Source organism: Nicotiana attenuata, unplaced genomic scaffold (genome assembly GCF_001879085.1).
Source record: "Nicotiana attenuata strain UT unplaced genomic scaffold, NIATTr2, whole genome shotgun sequence".
Lineage (NCBI taxonomy): Eukaryota > Viridiplantae > Streptophyta > Magnoliopsida > Solanales > Solanaceae > Nicotiana > Nicotiana attenuata.
In genome coordinates, this window is record NW_017671597.1 from 77,756 (window position 1) to 85,514 (window position 7,759).

Here is a 7,759-nt window from a genome sequence, read left to right on the forward strand (position 1 = left end):
AAATCAAACTAAACATAAAACATATTTACTTGTTTCAAATTTTTTTAGGTTACACATATTTTTCTTTTTCCTGTCTATGCTATTTTTCCAAGTACTCGACTTTTTTGGTTGATATAACTCAGAATAATGTACATACTTACATTTGGACATGAAATAAGTAAAATTTTAATATTTTAAAGTTCTAAATATTAGTACTTTCAGTCCAAATAAGAAAAAAATTAATAAATAAAATTTCTATTAATTTTAAACTTCTAATTATTATAAAAATAATTAAATGACTTATTAAATGAAGTATTTTTTTATAATGATTAACATTAATTTGGAGGTACTTTAGATTTTCTTTTTTTGTTTATGAAGATCAAGTTTGGAATGAAAAAAGGCGTTTTTTAAGTTAGTCTTTTGTTATAGGTAAACATTAATTCATTAATAGTATTTTATTAAATATTCTAGAATTAAAAATTATAATAGAATGTCTTATTAATGAGAATGGAAAAACAAACTGTAGTAAAAGTGTGTTGGTGACTTTTTTCTTTCTTTTAATAATTCTTTACACATATGTTTTATTAATAAAAGGAATGAAAAAACAAACGTGGTAAAAGTATGTTTGCGATTTTTCTTTCTTTTAATGATTCTTTAACAGCTTGTTTGGATAGTTGTTACCCATTGTATCGTATTGTATTGTTTACCGAGAATAATGTTTGTTTTGATTGTTTAGTTAAAATTAGTTGTATTGTATTGTTAAATCCATTGTTCCGGAACAATGAAAAGTCTCATTTTTTGAAACAGCCAATTTAGTGTGGTGGGATTATTTCCTATTTTTCTTTCTAATTATGCCCTAACTTATTACTTTATAATTCTATTTTACCCTTTACCTTTTTTATTTATTTTAAATAATAGCAAAGTCTCTTTCTCATATAATTCTATAATAGAATTCTACGTGAAGTCTAATAACCTATATAAATTCTCAAAGACAGCATCCCAAATATAACCTATATAATAACCTACATACGTGAAAAACTCGTTTTGTTCTTCTGTCGCTTCTCCATTGTGACGACCCGACCCGTCGTCTCATGTATTACAGCCCCGTTTCCCCCATTTACTGCTTCTTCATGTTTCATTATCAGCAACGAGTGAGTTATAGTTGAATTGAATTGGTTTGGATAGGAAATGAGACACTTAGTCTCTTTAAGGAAGGCTTAAGTTGGAAAGGTCAACCGGACGTTGACTTATGAGTTAGAAGGCTCGGATGTGATTTTCGGTGATTCGGTTAGCTTCGGGGGATGATTTTTGTGACTTGGGAGTGCGATCGGAATTGATTTTGGAGACCCGGTGTAGAATTAGGCTTGAATTGGCGAGGTTAGTATTTTGGCGAATTCCGGTGGATGGGTGAGAATTTGATCCGGGGGTCGGAATGGAATTCCGAGAGTTGCTGTAGCTTCGTTAAGTGATTTTGGATATGTGTGCAAATTTTCAGGTCATTCGGACATCGTTTGGTCGGGTTTTTGATCGAATGTGCAATTCGGAAGTTTTTAAGAAACTTAGGCTTTGATTTGAGGATAATTGAGGATTTTGATGTTAACGATAGTGTTTTGATGGTTCGAGCGAGTTTGAATAAGGTAGATCATGTATGTGCTTTTGGTTGAGGTCCCGGGGGCCTCGGGGTGAATTCGGGTGGTTAAACGGAGAATTCGGAGTTTGTTGCATGTTTGAAGTTTGCTGGTTCTGTCATTTCCGCATCTGCGGAAAAGGGACCGCATAAGCGGTTCCGCAGATGCGGCGTATTGGTCGCAGAACTGGTCCTTGAGGGACCAGGGTTTTCCGCAGAAGCGGACGTGGATCCGCAAATGCGGCGACCGCAGAAGCGGTTCTAGACCGCATAAGCGGTCCGGGGGAATTTAAGTGAGATCGCAGAAGCGATCGTTTGGTCGCATACGCGGTGACCGCAGGTGCGGCATATTAACCGCAGAAGCGGAAAAACGGTGTGGGTTTAAGTGAACAGTGGTTCACGAATTGGAAAGAGAAGAAAAATATTTTGGACTTCGGCTTAGGCGGTTTCTTGGGCGATTTTGAAGAGAATTCGAAGGGGCTTCATCAGGTATGAACTATTGGACTCGGATTATGTTTATATAGTGTAATATCATGGATTGAACACTGAAATTTAAGGGATTAAATGCTAAAAATGGAGGTTAGGGCTTGAAACTTAAGAGAGCTTAAATTGATGATTTGAGGGGTCAAATGGACTCCGATTCTTGTGAGTTTGATATGTATAGACTCGTGGCGAGATAAAGATCGTTTTGATGTAAAGTTTTCTGGATTTCGAGAAGTGAGCCCGGGGCTCGGGTTTTGCTAATTTCGCGATTTTCGATATTTTTCGAGTCTTTTCGATTGGGTTATGTTTCTTTGGCACATTGTAACGTATTCGTTGTGGTTTTGGCCAGATTCGACGTGCGAGGAGGTCGATTCGAGAGGAAAGGGAATTGCGAGCTAGTCTTCGGCCGGCTAGAGGTGAGTAATACTTGTAAATGATATCCTGAGGGTTTGAAACCCCGGATTTGCACATCACAGTGCTGTATTGTGGTGACTTGCACGCCAGGTATGAGCGTGGGGTAGAGCACCGTTGGGGATGGTGACTTGGTCCGTCCCGGTTGTTGATTTTACTGCGTAATTGACTAAAACCTGCTTGATGCTATCGTGACTTGGGCTGATTGCCATGTTTTGGGCTTCGTGCCGATTATTTGAATCCTTTAGGGATTATTATTGCTGTTTTCATGACACTTAGCATGTTAAATGACTTCAGTCCTGAGTTAAACACAGTTTTGAAATGTGCAGTCATATTGCTAATATTTAAAGACTTAAATTGCATTTTCTGATGTTTTGAGTTAAAAGCTATTACTTGACATTGCCCGAGTGGCTCATTTGCATTGATCTGGACTGAATATGGATCGGGCTGCACGCCGCAGCGATACTATGATGATATTGCGCTTGGGCTGTAGGAGCCCCTCCGGAGTCTGAACCCCCACAGTGAGCGCGAGTACCCAAACGGATCGGGTTGCGCGCCGCAGCGGTCATGTGCATTGCATTGCATTCATGCATTGGTTCCTGTTTTTACTACGTGTCATGACATTCAACACTCTCATATCATTGGCATCCATGCTACTTTTTGCACTGTTTACCAGATACCCTGGTGTTATTTGTTGATGGAGTGCTGTGCCCGAGGGGCTGACTTATGTGCGGACTTGCACTATCTGATTACGCATTCATTTGCTTGACTGTTGGAAAAGGATATTTTCAAAAGAGGTTTTTAAACTGAGCCAGATATTTTCTAAATGATTTTTCACGGTTTTACTGTTTTCTCAAAGGGTTGTACTGTCCTATATAGCATGATGGAGTGCTCTTACGTGATTTCTTGCCTCTCAGTTATTATTTACCCTTATTACTCACTGAGTTGGAAGTACTCACTTTACTCCCTGCACCTCTCGTGCAGTTGCAGGTATCGTTTACCCGGTAGCGGGTTATTAGCGGATTGAAGGTATTGTTATTGTAGCTGAGCAAGGTGACCGCCAGCGTTCGCGGCACCGGATGTTGTCTTTTGTTTTCCAGAAATTTTACTTGTATATATTTATTGGCCTGTAGTTGTGTTAAGGTTTCCTTAGATGCTAGTGACTTGTGACACCCCGGTCGGGTAGTAATTAACAGTTTCTAATGCCATTAAGTTGTATCTTATATTCATTTACGTTTAATAATTGTTAAAGGGAGGATTTGGGTTAGTTGGCTGGCCTTGTCTTCACGAGAGGCGCCATCACGACCGGGTATGGAAATTGGGTCGTGACAAGTTGGTATCAGAGCCTAGGTTATTAGGTCTCACGAGTCATGAGCAGGTTTAGTAGAGTTTCGCGGATCGGTACGGAGACGTCTATATTTATCCTCGAGAAGCTGCAGAACCTTTAGGAAAACTTCCCATTCTTGGAATTCTTATCGTGCGTACTTGATTCAGCTTGAGATATAACTCTTGAAATTCCTTCCACACGTCTGTATGCGCACGTGAGCGCTCAGTGTTATATGTGCCTTGATGGTTTGTGATTCCCGATCGAGGGGCGAGATGTAATCTGCGTGAGTATGTTGGGCCAGTCTGGAGGACTTGAGGCCGGATCCTTGCCTATGGCTTGAGCATCGAGGTGCTGATTGTGTGAGCAAGTGTTTTGAACTTATATGTTCAGTATTGCCCCTATTAGCCGGAATGGCGATTTGGTATTTATATGATGAGTATGTTAGTACTGCGAGATGTAATTATATGACTTGGTAGTGACGAAGAAGTCTGCAGGATAATAGATGAACTGTTAAGTGATTCGACTCCTATTGTGGATTGATGTGTAGCCCGAATTATGGGCGCGTGAAGAACATTGTCGTACCTCCTAGTTGGGAAGTGAAGTGCATTGCATGTGGCAGTATGAGTTCAAACTCAGGTAGACTAGATGACTGTGTAACGTATATGATGGTGGAAGGTATGCTGAAGTACTAAATTGAGGCGAAGCAGGTGGGGTATCTCCTGCGGAGTGTTCTTAAGTGGTATGATCCTTATTCATATGCTAGAAGATCTCATGTGTAATTGAAGGGTACGTGTTGAAATTTGAAAATTCGGGTCGCTTAAGAGAGTGGACTCAACTGAGGTGGGAATAAATGCGAGGTTTGCAGAGAATTACAGTACTAGATGATCTGTGTTTTCACGAACTGATAGATGATTTGAGTTTAATCTCACTATGATATTGTGACATTATTAGAGTAAAAGTATTATGGGTTATCGAGTGTGTCTTGATATATGGCTTCGAGCCAAGTTGGGGAGGTTGCTGTTGATTAGCTGATCGCACGGTTATGTGCTATGTTAGTTCTGTTTCGAGGTATGCTGGCGAATCGGTTCTAGTTGCAGAAATTGAGCCGAGGATGGGCGAGTGAAGCAAAATTTCGACAAAGGTTATATTATGTTCCATAGGGTATGATAATTTCGGAATGTCTAGAGTTGTTGTTGGTAAAGAATGCTCGGTGCATAGAGCAGGAAGTTGCTTGGTTGTATTGGGATGAGGGTCTCATTTTACGGTATCGGAGTGTCAATAAAGTACGAGTGGTTCTGTTCGTTAAATCAGGTAATTTGCAGATGAATAAGAGAGAATGACTCTCGAGAATGGTTTTAATGTGTTCAAGAATCTACATGTAGCACTCAGGTGTTTTAGTAAATTTATCAGTTACACTACAGTACGATACAATCAAACCAAACAACAAAATATTATTTAACAACAAGAAACAATACAATCTATCCAAACATTGTATTCATAAAACGATACGATACAGTTCAATACAGTACAATACGATATATTATAAAACGACGGGGAACAGTGATCCAAACAGAGTGTAAGGTAAAACCTAGTAATCGAATTTGTGGTTTTTTCTTTCTTTTAATGATTCTTTGAGGTAAAATTTTAGCAGTTGATTTTTATGTCCCAAAAATTAGGATTACCTACTTCAAATAAGGAAGTATTTAATATACAAAATATATTTTATTTTGAAGCCCTAAATTTTAGAAACATAACTTAAATTACTATTTTATTCAATATATAATATATTTTAAAGGGTAAAAAAGCGAATGGCATTTCGTTAAGAGCCTTCGTGCTTTTAATATAGCTAGTTTTAGTGTATATGCATTGCACGTGTGCATTACGCTGATCAATATAAACGTATACAAGAAGAACAAATTATTGAAAAATAACAATTCGTATTAGACTAAATCCAATATTTGTTTAAATAACGAAATAAGTATTATTACATTGGCACAACAATTGAATTTAATATCTCCTGAATTTGTTGTATAATATTTGTGGTTAATAGATATTTTATTATATATATTATATTATTGTATCTCACATAACATCTCATTAAAAATTCTACATTTATAGTATTAATATAAAAGAAACACTTTTTAAAACTAAATAAAAAGAATGCACACTCTTTCAGTTGATATAAAATGGGGTACAAAAACTTTACGTGAATTATCGTGTAAGGAATTAATTAATTTTTTATTTTTATGGAGAATAAAAGAGTGCTCATGTGACGACCCAAAGGGTCATCACCTGTTTCCTTACCCATTTTTGTACTTCCGAGGCCTTGAAAACCTCATTTAGGATTGTCTCGATTTGCATGCGCAGTCCGGGCGCGTAGCCGGAAAGCTTAAATATGAATTCTATGAGAAAAATGCTAAATTTTGATATTAAAATGAATAAATTTGACTTCGGTCAACATTTTGGGTAAACGGACCCGGACCCGTGATTTGACGGTCCTGGAGGGTCCGTAGGAAAATATGGGACTTGGGCGTATGTCCGAAATCGAATTCCGAGGTCCCAAGCCCGAGAAATGAATTTTTGTGTGAAATTATTTTCTGGAAATAATTAAGGAAATTGGAAACGAAATTTGATTAGAAGGCTATGGTATCGGGCCCGTATTTTGGTTCCGGTGCCCGGTACAAGTCTTATATATGATTTAAGCACTTTCTGTAAAGTTTGGTTGAAAACGGACGTCGTTTGACGTGTTTCGGACTTAAAATGGAAATTTGATGTTTTATGAAAATTTGGAAGGAATCATGGATTTTGAGGATTGATTCGATGTTTATGATGTTATTTTGGCGATTTGATCGCGCGAATAAGTCCGTAGGATGTTTTTGAGGTTGTGTGTATGTTTGGTTTGGAGCCCCGAGGGCTCGGGTGAGTTTTGGATAGGCTGTGAGTGCATTTGAAACCTTTGAGAAAATCTGGCATGATCAGTTCTGCATTTTTCGCATTTGCGAAGCAGGTCTCGCAAATGTGAGCTCGCAAATGCGAGCCTGGCATCGCAATTGCGAAGAAAGGGAATCCTGCACTGGGGTCGCAAATGCGACCATTTGGTTCGCAAATGCGGGGTTGAGCCGGTCGCAAATGCGACTTTGGGCTCGCAAATGCGAAGTCAGAAATTTCTGGCAGAGTTCGCAAATGCGAACTGTTCCTTCGCAATTCCCATACCTGCAGGGTTCGCAAATGCGAACCCACGTTCGCATTTCCCACATCTGAGGCCTGCATTTTTCATACTTAGTCGAATTTTGAACCATTTTCACCATTCTTTCAAAACCCAAACACACTTAGGCGATTTTCCAAGAACAAGACTTCTTCCAAATCATTTGTAAGTTGATTTTTACTCATTTCTTTCAATCTTTAACATCATTTAACATGTTTTCAACTTAAAATCAAAGATTTTCATGGGGCTTGCCTAGCTCTCATCAGTAGGCGCCATCACGACTCCCGAGGGTGGGAAATCCGGATCGTGACAAGTTGGTATCAGAGCTCTAGGTTACATAGGTCTCACAATTCACGGACAAGATCGGTAGAGTCTGAGGGATCGGTACGGAGACGTCTTTATTTTATCCCCCAGAGGCTACAGAGTTAGGAAAAGTTTCAAATTTGTTCTTTCCTGTCGTGCGGTCTTGTTTCTCAAATGCTAAATTGAAACCTCTACTCTTGTCCCTTCGCGAATGGCGAGGTCATGTACCGCTTCTTCAGCTGAGCAGCAGCACAGACCAGTGATAGATCAGCTACGTCTTCGGAGGCTTTGTGGAGGTTGGATAAGTTTCACCAAGCTCTTCACTACTACATCCAGCGGTGCATCTACTGAGGATCCCCAGGATTATCTAGACAAATGTCATGAGGTTCTCAGGAACATGGGGATCGTGGAGACCAATGGGGTC